The sequence below is a fragment of the Pteropus vampyrus genome, unplaced genomic scaffold, assembly GCF_000151845.1.
Source record: "Pteropus vampyrus isolate Shadow unplaced genomic scaffold, Pvam_2.0 Scaffold11, whole genome shotgun sequence".
In the NCBI taxonomy this organism is placed as follows: Eukaryota; Metazoa; Chordata; class Mammalia; order Chiroptera; family Pteropodidae; genus Pteropus; species Pteropus vampyrus.
In genome coordinates, this window is record NW_011888792.1 from 18,166,855 (window position 1) to 18,181,235 (window position 14,381).

General features: G+C 36.4%; 1 protein-coding gene across 18 annotated transcripts in view; it reads left to right on the forward strand.

The window, feature by feature from the left end:
- Window positions 1-14,381, forward strand: part of PAM (peptidylglycine alpha-amidating monooxygenase) — a 230,909-nt gene that overhangs the window by 57,919 nt on the left and 158,609 nt on the right. The window contains exon 1 of one of the 18 annotated variants that reach the window (XM_011378490.2): window positions 14,173-14,191. The exons of the other annotated variants lie outside the window; for them this stretch is intronic. The gene's annotated coding sequence lies outside the window, so the exon portion shown is untranslated. Of the gene's footprint in view, window positions 1-14,172; window positions 14,192-14,381 lie in introns of those variants that run through there. 18 annotated transcript variants of the gene reach the window in all.

Below are 14,381 nucleotides of genomic sequence, written 5' to 3' on the forward strand. Positions count from 1 at the left end.
ACCTGAATTATAGCAGACAACAATAATACAATATAATTTTCTTGCTTATACCATCGTCCCTCCCTTCCCTCATTTCATTCTCAATAAAGGACCCAAAGTTATCCTTTTAAAATGGAAATCCAATCATATCATTCTTCTCAGACTCTGCAGTGACCCTCCATTTGACACAGGGTGCAAGCGAAAGTCCTCGCAGTGACCTACAAGGCCCTACAGATTCATTCTCCATCATATGCTAGACGTGCTCCCCAAACTTGATTCAACCACATTTGTCTCCTAGTGGTTGCTTAGCTCTAGCTCTTTCATCTGCAGATATTCACTATGCTCACTCCCTGACCACTTATGAGTCTTGGTCAAATGTTACCTTTATAATCTTGCAATGTATCCTGTTTTTGATCTAGATTTAGTGTCCTGGATTTCTGTGTGACTCTAAACAGTTCTTCATTAATTTATAGATAGGAGTGAGGAATGAGAATCTCAGAATAAATGCAGATTAGTATCAGGTAAGAAAATACATCATAATTTTCTCGTCTTAGGCCAACTGGGCTGTCGTAACAGAATACCATAGATGGGGTAGCTTACAAACAACAGAAATTTATCTCTCACAGTTCTGGAAGCTGGAAAGTCCAAGATCAAGCACCGGCAGATAAGGAGTGTGGTGAGAATCTACTTCCTGATTCCTAGATGGCCATCTTCACATTGCACCCCCACATGAAGGAAGAGGCAAGGGAGCTCTACAATGTCTCTTTTATAAGAACCCTAATCTGCACATAGCAAAACCACCATTCAAGATCTGTCTTAATTCCAAATCCATATTATTTTCATTATCAGCAAGATGATACCAGAAGGACTTTTATAATTGACTTGAATATTTTAGGGCTGTTGTATCAAAGACTTGATTTTTCTCCAAGAAAAAGAAAAGTAGATAAAATTGGCCTAGGCTGTTGAGAGTAGGCTCTTATGGCTCAACATAAAGAACTTTTAAGTAGTGCAGCTCTCTGAAGACCGGGAGGACTGCCTCAGATGTAGTGGAGTTTTGGTTCTTTAGGTGATCCATACAGGCTGAATAATGATGGAATCCTAAACTATTTGACCTTCCATTTCTGAGAGTCTACAATTAGAATTCCTACCCCTAACACCTCTAACAAAAATCATAGTGGTAGCATTCTCATAATTATTTTATTACTTATTTGTGGTTTAGAGTAATACATTATGAGTATAATGTCATATAGTTTACAGTACTTGCAATACAATATCAAAGAGTTAAATATATCTACCAAGAACTCTTTGAGCTAAGTATGATTATGTCTGGTTTATAAATAAGGGAGTAGATTCAGAGTATATGTTGGCTTGCCTGGGAAAAAAGGTCTGGTAAATAATGGACCTGGGAGTTTGAACAAGGCCCTTTAAATCACTGCCCTTTTTAGTACGTGGAAATGGTCAGTAAGACTGTCAAAATGGACAGTCTTGGAAAAAGAGTTCAACAGAACTCAAGAAAAAATAGAAAATCAAAAAGGTCTGTAGCCATTAAAGAGATTCGATCACTTGTTAAAAGCATATTCACCAAAAATCCAACAGGGCCTAAACATTAACAAAAAGTTTTGATAAAATCCAGTATCTTATCATAATAAAAACTCTTAGCAAATTGGAAATAGAAAGTTACTTTCCTAACTGATTAAACAGTGTCTACAAAGACCTGAAGTAAATGTCATATTGGATGCTGAAACATTACAAGTGTTCCCTTTACAATTAGAAATGAGATGTGTGTCTATGCTCACTGCTTCTATTCACCATTGTACTAGAGGTCCTAATCATAGCAGTAAAATAAGAAAAATAAAAGGTCAAATATTATGTATGTATAAAATTAAAATTAATATATTTATATTATATATAATTTTATATATAAAGTTAATATGCAATAAAATTAATATACAGTTTTTTCTTTGAAACAACACTGATCCTAACTCTTTCAATGATGATGCTTAAAAGGGAAGAAAATTAGACTTTATTTGTTGCTTATGATTTTTATAAACATTTATTTGTTTCTATTCAAAAGTGTTCATGTTGATGGGAAAAACATGGACAAAACGAAGTCTAGAAAAATAGTAGATTATCTATTTTGTCTTGGAAATTTTTAACATAAAAATCTTCAATTAAAATATATTGACTTGGACATAGCAAATTTTTATAGCAATAATAATTTAAAGAGAAATTTCTGTACAAAAATAGTTTCAATCACTGGGTTCCACAAACTTTGATCTTACTGAGCAGTAGTGGTACATAATTTGGGATTGGGTTGAGCTGCATACAACAAAACAAATGAAAATATTTTCAATAAGAGAGAAGTTAATTCTATCATGAATGGAAGAGCTTTATTTACTTTGGAGATTACATGGTATGGCTTTTCCATATATTCGTCAGGCACCCAGGTTCCTTCCAGCTCACTATTCCATCTTAGCAATATAATGAACCCCTGTCCTCATGGTCCAGTACAGCTGTCAAACCCCCAGTCGTCAGGATAGAAGGGGCAAAAAAGGACACGCAAACATAACTTTGCCAGATGGCTTTATCTATCTGCAGCTGAGGCTGGGGCACATCGTCCTTCATTTGAGCAGCAATATGGCGAGCTAAAAATTAGGGTTCTTATTAGGTGGAAGAGGAAAAAGGATATTTGAAGGCTAGTGGTCTCTTTTACAGGTGGATATTTTCACTTAATAATTAAGCCACTTTAATTGTTGGAAGATTAGAAGACACATACTCTTTATTTGATTTTACCTTGTCCCTTTCAGTATAGGAATAGTGTGCAATGAGCTATTTTTTTAAAGACAATTTTGTCATTGTGAATAGTAAACAAACTAGCATAGAAAAAAATAACACACATAATAAGCTTCATTAAAATTCAGTTATTTAGAGTGAAGTTGCCTAATTCTTCCAGGCAACTCACACTAGCAAATTGTACTTAGCATAATTGCTGGGTTAATATTATCTCTTTTTCCAAATTAAATATTTTTGATTTGCATTTATTACAATAGTTTTCCTTTGCACTTGGAGTAATAACACAGTTTATTTATGTATTCTAGGACTCAGAATCAAGCCTTGCTTTTTCTTCCATCTTCACCTGCTAACTCTCAAATTCCTAGACACACTTGTGTGCGCGCGTGCGCGCACACACACACACACACACACACACACACACACAGTTTCTCTACCTTGTAGCATAAGATATTTTCTCATTATTTAAAAAAATCAAAACTAAATAGTTATCAGGACATGTGCAGTCTACGGTTTCTCTGTCCTTTGAAGATTGTGACAGTATTGTGTTGTGTACATAGAGACCTAAAGAACTTTAAAGGTTAAAAAAGAGGGGCATGAATTTTAGTGCTTCAAGTAAGTTTAGAGAGCATCTCAATTATTTCTCTCAGTCTGCATTTCATAACTTTACTGACAGTCACAAACGTATAGGTGCAAAAATATATAGCGCTTCCTAAACGTATTTGTAAATTTGGCCGCAATCAAAGACTCACTAGGACTGTTCTTTGAATTTGAAAATATGGATTCACTTTTTTGTCATGAAAAATAAGCTAGAGGTGATAGCAGCCAACAAAATATTGACAGATAAGACAAAGGGAACTGAATTGTCAGACGTCAAAAAGTATTCAATATAAAGTTCAAATCTGACCCTTCCCGGAAAGGATAGTTAAATCAATGAACCAGAATAAACATCTGGAAAATATTTAAATTTATATAGGTACGTAGCATGTGTCAAAACTGGCTAAATAGGATTTAATATGGCCATATACTAAATAAGGTAAATATTTGTGAAAAATAAAAGTTGATTCCTATTGCATGCCATACAACAAAATATGTTACAGATGGGTTCAGAAGTTATTCACAAAAATTAAACCATGATTCAACTAATCTCAGGGCAGGAGAAGGACTTAAAAATGAGAGAAAACACAAAGGAAATATATTAATCATTCGATTTCACAAAACACAGCCTAAATTTATGTATATGTATATCCACGTACAGCGGGTCCTCGAATAACATTGTTTTGTTCATTGTCGTTCTGTTCGATGTCATTTTCTTCAATGTCATTTTTATTCTAACATTGATGAGATGCCATAGGAATTTAACTCGTGTTTATATCAATTAACCTTTGATAAAATTGGTTTCATTATACATTATTTCACTTAAAGTCAAATAACCTATTGAGGAACGTAAGTGAGACTTACTGTATAGATAAATGTATAGAAAAGAAACTAAACAATACATGCAAAATTGTTAATGGAAGCTACTTTTATTTAAAGAAATGAGATTGATATAGAGGGTTGTGTGAAATGGTCTTTCACAATTTACTTTAAGTACTGCTATGTTGTTTTAAGTCTGAAACAACAAAAATGTAATGAATCAATACATTACTTATTAAATCAAAACAATTATGAATGTGAGGAAAAGCAAACAATTAACGCACAGGCTGTTTTTAATAACTCTTATGAGCAGATGAGCCAGATATAATTTCTCCTTTGGATATGACCAATGATATTAGGATTTGGGTAGTTCCAAAATCTAGGAACATTCTTATTCCACCATTAGGGGCTATTTTAAGGGAGAAGGAGAAGGAAAAAAACTGCATCAAAATAGTCCTAGGAAGCAAGTCAGCACACCATGTGAAAAGGAAGAGCCATACAGCTTGGTCAGTGGTTTTGTTGTACAGTGTTCTACCTTCAGGCCTGCTATTTTAAAGAAATACTACAGCCTACGGCCTATGAGCATATGTACCACCAGATGTGACTTAGTACATAATAAAACATTTTAATGTTTCCATAACTGTGGTTTCTTACATTTAATATGTACATTTAGTTTAAAGACTTGTGATTTCTTTTTCTCCTTGCAAAGTTACTGTTACGTTGAGAGCGCAGGTCAAAATTGATGGGGTGAGCAAATGGGCATTCAAAGGAGGGGAAGCAAAAGAACTTCAATATAAACCTCATGGCTTATACAAAAACTAACTCAAAGTGGATCACAGAGTTAAATATAAAACACAAAACTATAAAGCTTTTAGAAAAAAAAAAAACAGGAAAAAATCTAAAGTTCTTAGACTTGACACTAAAAGCACGATCCATAAAAGGAAAAATTGATAAATTAAACCTCATCAAAGCTAGAAACTTTTGCTCCACAGAAGATTCTGTGAAGAGGATGTAAAAACAGACTGAAATATTTACAAACCACATGCCTGACAAAGGCCTTCTACCTAGAATATATAACAAACTCTCAAAACTCAACAGTAAAAAACAAGCAATCCAATTAGAAAATGAGCAAAAGGCATGAACTGACATTTCACTGGAAAAGATACATAGATGGCAAATCAGCACATGAAAAGATTCTCAACATCATTACTTGGGAAATGCAAATTAAAAGCACAATGAGATATTACTATATACCTATCACAGTGGCTAAAATTAATTGAGGTAACACCAAATGATGGAGAGGATGTGGAGAACTGGATCATTCACTCATACATTGCTAATAGGAATGTCACAGCCACTCTGGAAAACAGTATGACGGTTTCTCACAAAATGACTACATGGCCCAGCAATTGCATTCTTGAGTATTTATCCCAGAAAAATAGAAATTTGTGTGTTCACATAGAAACCTATACATAGCTATTCATAGCAGCATTATTTATACAAGCCAAAAACTGGAAACAATCCAATGTCCTTCAACAGGTGAACAGTTAAAACGAACTGTGGTACATCTATACCATAAGACTCAACAGTAAAAAGGAATGAACTATTGATACATGCAACAATTTGGATGTATCTGAAGGGAATTATGCTGAGTGAAAAAGCCAATCTCGGAAGAAGAATAACCATTGTGTGATTCTATTATATAACATTCTTGAAATGACAAACATAGGAGACAGAGAACAGATTTCCTTCATGTGCTATTGTCCTGTATTTGTGCAAGATGCTACCATAGAGTGAAACTGGGTGATGATATATGAGATTTCTCTGTGTTATTTTTTCCAACTGCATATGAGTCTACAATGATCTAAAATAATCCTCCAAATAAGAACAAACAAACAAACAAAACTAATGGTCCCTTCAACTCAAAGGAAAAGGGACAAAAGACTCACCAATGTATTTAAGTAACTTGCCCAGGGTCCTACAGCATGAGTAGCAGGACTTAGATTTGAGCTCAGATGTCTCTGACTTAAAGTTGATGTTTCCACATCACATGCCATCTTCCTGAAAGGTCCCACTGGGGGTAAATGACAGTAGATTTACATACAGGACTTGGAAGCCATTTCTCCAGACTAGCAAAGAAAATTGAGATCAAATCTTAGGTTTTAGTTAAACTCCTCAACCATGTTTTTAAAAAAATATCTGGCAGTTCTCAAACTTATCATAAGATTTCCTGGGGATCTTGATAAAATGAAAATTGCAGTCAGCCTTGGGTGGGGCCTGAGACTGCCTAATTAGCTCCCAAGTGATGCTAAAGCTGCAACTGGTAGATAACTTACTGTGCAGTGAGGATAAAAGGAATCCTTATCATGGCTGTAATTAAGGTGACTTAATGCCTTACAGCAAATAGCATTTCAGATGTGTTTGGAATGCTGCACTCCAGTGACACATGGAATGAGAGGGGATGGAAACTATTGTCAGGGTATAGTGTAAGCATGGGGATCCATCCATAAGTGAAGACAGTTGACAGGCATTTTGAGTGTGGAAAGAAAAACTCGAGTCAAAGCAGAATGTTAGTGTGACACTTTGTGGTCAGCTCTTTGTTTTGAATGTAATATTGTCTACTTTTTACATTCTGTATAAGAGAAATTACTGATAAGGTAGGAAGTTTATTGTGTTCACAGCCTAGACTATCATCAAACTTGACAGCTCCATTTCCATCCACTTAAGTATTTGGGAATTTGATTTGTCCTGTTATCTAAACTAATTAGGATCAGAACATCCATAGTTTCCACTTATTCAGGGGTATTCATGTCTTCCTTTTGTATTACTGAATAGGATAAAAACATTGTTCCAAAGAGTTTTAGATGCCCTTCTTTCAAAGTCAGCCTTTAATTATTAATGTTTTTATCAGGCTTTATGAAAGGTGCCTTTCTTGAAGTAACTAAAGCTTGATGTGGCTTTATGTTATGATGGGAAATTAATAAATGAGTATGAGAACTGGGGAAATGAAGTGTGAAATTGTGTGGTATTTCAAAGTGTGAGCTTCTTTTGTGATCTGTATTTCATCATGTACTAGGTCACATTCGTGGTGCTCATAGGTCACCAAGCCTAACACTGTAGTAGTTTCTTTAAAACATCAGGCCTGAAGGTGGAACATGGTATAACTATACCACCGACCAAGCTGCAAGACTCATTTCACAGGGTATTGTGCTGACTTGCTTCTTAGGACCAAGCTGATGCTTTTTTCCTTTTCCTTCTCCCTTGAAATAGTCCCTGGTCATGGAAACAATAATGACATGCAAAGCTACCCTTGAAAAGCTCACTTTCTCACTGCCTCCAGTCTTGCCCAACCCTCTTCCACCTCAGCCTCCACATCATGGCCAGAATGATTTTCTAAAACACACCTCTGAGACCATCAACTACAGGATAAAGACTAAATACCTTGGCATGTATCATGAAGTCCTTCCTGCGTTGGCTCCTGCCCTTCTCTCTAGCCTTTCTTTCCCCACCTCTTCACTCTTCCAGCGTTCCTTGTGCTCTCGCTGTATGTACTTAACTACTTGTAGTTCTTAGAACTCGACTTGCTCTCTCTTGCCTCAAGGTTGACCTTAGACTGTTTCCTCTTTTTGGGATGCCTTTTCTCTATCGGCCAGCCACCTCGTGAACACCTGCTGCTTAGTTCAGATATCACTTCATCTGTGAAGGTGCCTGTCTTAGTCAAGGCTATTTGGTTTCAATGAATAGAAACCCACTCAATTATCACAAATGAAAATGTTTATATAAATGAAAGGGCAGGTCACTTCGTGATTCTTCCCAAACAGGACAGGACATATGCCAGGACATTGGGGATAGAAGAGGACAGACGGGAACCCAGGTTGCTCCCATGGTGTTGCCTACTTTCTATCTCCTTGCTGTGTCTGCCTCATTGTTCTCTTTTGATTTGCAAAGTGAAATTCTGGCTTCTCTATTTTTTTTGGCACTTCAGCTTGCTCATTGGCTTTCCTTTGGCTTACCCTTATGACAATTTGGCTCTGAATTTCCAACTCAACTAACCTCTGATTTTCCCAATTTTAAGTTCCCAGGGAGCGATATTTGTATTGGCCCAGTTAAGTCAAATGGTCAGTCAGTTCAGCTGAGGAGTGGGATCATTCCTTACATGAATGATCTCCTTTCACGGCTGAAAGGGTGTGTTTGGTACTACTGCTCAGAGAGAGATGATCCTTCCACTTTCTCTCAAGTCCCACTTTACTGTGCGTCTAAGCACAGTTTTACTTACCTGTCACTCTAAAGGTATAAGGTACTCAGATTTTAGGTCACAGCATCTCACTTCATGTTAAGAAATTATCCTAATTCTCCTAATTCTTAAGGTTTCCTTGTCAATTAAGAAAAGCGAGTTCACTTTTTTGACTGGGCATACTCATAAAATCTGGGATTATTAGTAAATCTTTTCTTTGGTTGCTGTAGAGATCTCAATTCTTTGTTTATTTGGGAAGAAAAAAATGCAATAAAATTCAAAAAAAAGTTAGATTTCTTTTTATCCCTTGTGCTGTGAAAATTTATCCACCTGAGTAAGCTAAAGATAGTAAAATTACATTTAGGTTAATATCATTCAGCTCTCTAAACTACTTCCTAAGTCTATTCCAGGGAGAGTGCTTTATATGATAAGGGGCGAAATTTTTCTAGGAAACATATTTAAGTGGAAATATCCTAAAGAAACTCAATTAAAGCTGAAATTGGTCAGAGCATTATAGAGTGTTTTCCTTAAATATATACCACATTCTATAAATTCTTTCATGATGCCCTATTTTGAGAATTCATCTTACAGAACACCAGTTCTGTAATATGGAGAATAAAAATACAGTAAAGATTTCACTGATTATTACCAATGAAAAAAAATACAGTTTTTTGAGAGGCCTATTACAAAAAGCTTGCATGATCCTCTTGACAAACCTCTTCATGCTGGGATTTGCAGAATATAAAAATGATTGATCCACTGTGGGTGTTAAAAGGAGGGTAACCCAAAGAGAAGAAGAAATGGGTAAATATTTTTGAGTTGTCAAATATGTTTTCTTTCTCTCTCCATTACCTTCTTTTTCCACCCGTTTTTTTTCTTTTTTCCTTTTGAACAGGAGCCATAGAACTTGATTGTGCTTCACTTTTTTCTATCTATAAGAAGAAACCATTGATTGTTTTGGGGAATAATGTGAATATACCTTATAAACTGTTGTATTTAAGAAAGATGAGACACAGTTGGGGCCTAGTATGTACAGTGAAGGGAAAGAAGTTGCTGACATGTGACCTCTGCCCTAAAGGATTAGAACTTAGCTTGGGAGTCAAACAGACCTAGGCTCCTTGCCTGAATCAAAAGATTTGGAGTATGACCTGTATTCTAGGCACCCTTTATCCCTCATTTTTACTTGGGTAAGTTTGGGAAATAGTGACAAAAGATTTCACTGTCATTTCATTCCTTCATTAAATGGGGATAAAACAAAATGCCTACCCAGTAGATCGTGACAAAGTATGAATAAGGGAACATGCCTAAAAATACCTACATGGTGCTTAGAACATGATAGGTATTTAATAAATATTTCTTCCCCTTTCTTTGTAAAATGGAGACGGAATTGATCAGAACCCTAAGAGAAGTATAAATAGCATGCTGGTACTTCAGAGCAGTAGGAAGAAGAGCTTATTTCCATTTGGGAAGTACAGGAGAGGAGTTCTCTGTGCTGGCCTATCACTGTGAGAGGTAGTGTGTGTGGTGGGTTTAGTGGGCAGGCTCTGGCGTCTTATAGAATTTGGTTTCAAATCCTGGCTTTTCTATGTAATAACTGAGGAACCTGGAACATGTCACTTTACGTCATATGTGTACTTTTCTCACTTATACAATAAGATAATAATAGAACCTAACTCATCGGATTGTTGTGAGGCACTAAAGCACTCATCATTCATTCATTCAACAAATATTTTTGAGCACTTGCTATGTGTCAGGCATTGCTCTAGATGCTAGGGATATAATGGTGAAAAAGAAGAAACAGAACATCACCATATAGTCAGTACTCAAGAAATGAGAGCCATTATTATGCTGTAATAAAGTCTGCCAGTCCTGTTGTCTGATTTATATGTGCTAACGTGACAGAGACATAAATTACTCAGATATAAATTACTAGAGCTTTAATTGTTTGGCTGGAACCACAGAATCAAAGTCATAGGCCTTAGCTAGAAGGAGCCCCCGAACTTCTGTGTAATGTTGTTGATGCCCCTTGTATACACATTTGGCAGCTGTTGATGCACAGTGAGTGTGCACCACTGTTTATTTTTCTAGAGATGGTGATTGATTGATAAGTGTTTGATCCAGGCACAAACTCCTATTAAATTCCTCTTGTGAGCCAGGGCTCGTGTTTTGGTGGTGATTGGACTTGTATTTACTGGCTATGGGACATAATAAATGTAACAGGTCCATATTATGTGCATATATATGTTTCAAAGGCAGGTCGTTGATGCAGAAGGTGAAGGAGAGGGCAAGAGTATGGATATACTCCTTTAATTTCATTATCATCAGGCACATAATTAAATTAGTCAGCCATACGTGGCCAACAACCAGTCACTGTCAGGATTAACATATTAGTAGATTATTGTACTGATCATTTTGTTCCTAGTCCGTTGCTTATTTATTTTGCTAAGGGCCCTCTTTGTATATATGGCATTGGAAGTACACTAAAACTGTGTATAAGGATTTTGGCAATGTACTAAAAAGCCAGTTACTTCTTGTGAAATCTGGTAACAGAGATAGTCAAGGAAACTAGGCCTAGTAATAGCTAGCAGCAGGAACTTTAAGAGACTAGAGAGAGAAAGGCCATCATTACATTATAGAGGTATTGTTCTTAAGCACAAATATGTGATGTCTTCACAAATTCCCAAAGCTGAGAATTAGCACTCTAAACTTCTTTTGTGAAAATTAGTGCTGTTTGTGCAATTTATTGATGGTGTAGATGCTACATTAGCACTTTTATGAACAAGAATTCTCTCTTTGATTCTATTTTTAGTCATTTAATTTAGAAAACAGTTTTCTTCACCTGACAATACTTGCAGTTTAGGATGGAAATTTGAACACATTTTTATCAAATAAAAGTCATTAATGTACACAGTATTTCCAAGAAAAAAATTGTTGCTTTCAGACTAGACACATGTAAATTAGCTTCTAATTAACAAGTCATTTGTCAGTTGTCTGTTCCTTCTGTATATATCAGCTATCATAAGTTATACTTGGATTTATGTTGATTTAACATTTTAAATGATTAAACAAATATCCAAGTTTACCTTATTGTCATTCAATTAATAGAATAGTTTCCTACCGTCTGGGAACAGAAATATTTTATGGAAAGTAAATAAAGGTGTGCAAAATAAATAGTGAGTTCTTAGTAAATCTGCAAGATGGTGCACTCTCTTACATCTCATGTTCCTTTTAGACTATATGAAGCCTTTGCTGGTGCCAAGGGCTGGGAGTTGGCTGTGAAGGCTCTGCTGATCCTTGAATACACTATGGTCTGGACTCAAGTGTCAGGGAGAACTAAGCACATGCACTGTGTGCTCTTGAGGCGTTTGCTCGTCATCTTGCTCTGTTTCACTCTCAGCCACTACCTTTCAGATTTCAGTGTATCATTCATTGTTGGAAGCAAAGGGAGAAGCGGGGAAACTGTGACTAGAAGACTATCTAATTATGTCTGATTGCCCTTGTTCATCAAAACCCCACCTATGCCCTCATGATAGCCTCTGAGCTTTTTATTCTCATCTAGATACCACATTTAGAAACAATATAGAATCCCAGATTCATGCAAGTAGAATGGTTTTTCAGCACATCCTGTTATGTGGTTGACCAAGAAAGTAAAAACTCAGGGAAGGAAGGTCAGGGAGGGAGAGGTTCGTGGGAATAATAGTCAGATTTTGGACTCCAATAGCACTGAAGAGATCCTGCTGTTTTGAGGATCTTAGCAGTAGGATGAGTCATTATGCATTAAATTTAAGATGGTGGTCAGACTTCTGTAAGAACCAGGAATGCACTGCCTATTGTAGAGCGATCAAAACTCTTAGGCCACGGTTTTCAAAATTGAACTTCACCCCATATCGCAGGGCCTTATCCACAACTACTAAATCTGAATCAGTAAATGTGTACCCTGGAATCTGCATTTTAAGTTCCCAGAGTGATTCTAGAGTTTTAACATTGTGTTATGGGGTTGCAGGAATCAACTCAGATTTAGGAAGACCCAAACATGACCTGAATCCCAAAGACTTTCAGCTGGAAACAGCTTCCTGGTTTTACCTCTAGGCCTGAGCAGATAGGCTTTTTAGTAAAAACAGCATTAACCAAGAGAGCTTTTTAAAATTACATATGCTTTGCCCACCCCTGGAGTTTCTGACTCAGTAGGTCTGGGCTTAAGCATTGGTATTTTTTTTAAGCCTCAGAGATCCTATAGTGAGAGGATTCTTGGACCAAGCAAACTTATGACTGAATTTATCTACTCTAATTTTGCTTCAGAAACAGCCTCAAGATATTCCAATCTCCTAGCTTGCTTTTGACCTTTCAAAAGTGCTTTGGAGTAGCTCAGCAGGTGAACATAAACCAGACTTTGATACTGCAAGACTGACACTAGAGTGTATTGGACTTTTTGGAGCAGTTCCTCTCTTCCTTATCCGCATGGGATAAAAAAAATTTTAAGTAATATATGCAGAGCCCTTTTATGGTTATTGTCTTTTTTGTCCTCCCAGAATCCCTATGAGGTAAAGAGGACAAAAATAGCTTTTGTTGTTCTCTTTTAAATACTTTTGAAAAAAATTTTCACCTCCCATAGTTAGATTTCTTTCTGTCACCACATATTTGACCCCCCTTACCCCATCTACCTCCTCCCACCCCTCACCCTCTGGTAACCACTAGTCTATAATCCATGTCCATGAGTCTCTGTTTGTTTGTCCTGTTCATTTGTTGCTTTTAGGTTTATATCCCACATATCAGTGATATCATGTGGTTTTCAACTTTTTCTGCCTGGCTTATTTCACTTAGCATGATTATCTTGAGGTCCATCCATGTTGTCGCAAATGACAGTATTTCATCTCTTCTAATGGCTGAGTAATATTCCATTGTATATATGTACCACAGCTTCTTTAGCCAATCATCTATAGGACACTTTGGTGGCTTCCATGTGCTGGCCACTGTGAATAATGCTGCTATGAACATCAGTGTGCAAATATCTTTTCGGATATGAGTTTTTAAGTCTTTGGGGTAAATACCCAGTAGAGAGATTGCTGGATCATATGGTAGATCAATTCTTAATTTTGTGAGGAACCTCCGTATTGTTTTCTATAGTTAGTTGTACTAATTTGCAGACCCACCAGCAGTGTATGAGGGTTCCTTTTTCTCTGCATCCTCTCCAACAATTAATTAGAGCGAGTGCTGGAAAATTCTGTGGCATAGCAACCTTGGGCATGATATATAGATATGAATTAGCTTGCTTCAAGAGCAAAGTCGAGAACGTTTCTTAACCATTAACGAATCTACAGTTATGGAATACTTGGTTCTATTTTTATTACTAAGACCAAAGAGATTTGAGTAATCTACGTCTTTACCCCTCCTCAATTTCATAATAGTTTCATCAAAATACAGTCTAAATGTATTCTTTGTAGTGAGATTCCCACTGTAGTCCTCATTAAATAGCTAAAGAACACATATTTTAAATCTCTAAATATTTCTACAATTTAAATAGAATTATATAAGCAAAAAAATTAAGAGGAATATATGGAAATGTTTTGGCCATGAATTAAGTGCTTTTTCCTAACTAGAGAAGAGTATATGAGGCCTTAGCAATAATAGTTCATTGGGTAATTTCTAAATTCAAGTGTCTATAATGGGGCCCTCTACCTTCCTCACAGGGTGTCAGGGTTCAAGCTAATGGAGCAACATCCCTCTGGAGCATCTGCAATCAGTGAGTGGAAGGGGTTGGAGAGCATTTCTGAGGTAACATGGAAGGAAAAGAGGGAAACAGTGCTGAATTATGGCATTGTCTTTTAAAATTTCAGTTTGGATTGACATTATTCACTCTGTCCCCATTTCATTGGCTAAAGGAAATCACATGCCCATTTGGTGGACACTACTCCTGACTACCCTACCCAGCTGGGCCACAAGCTCCCCAGCTATGGGAACTGAG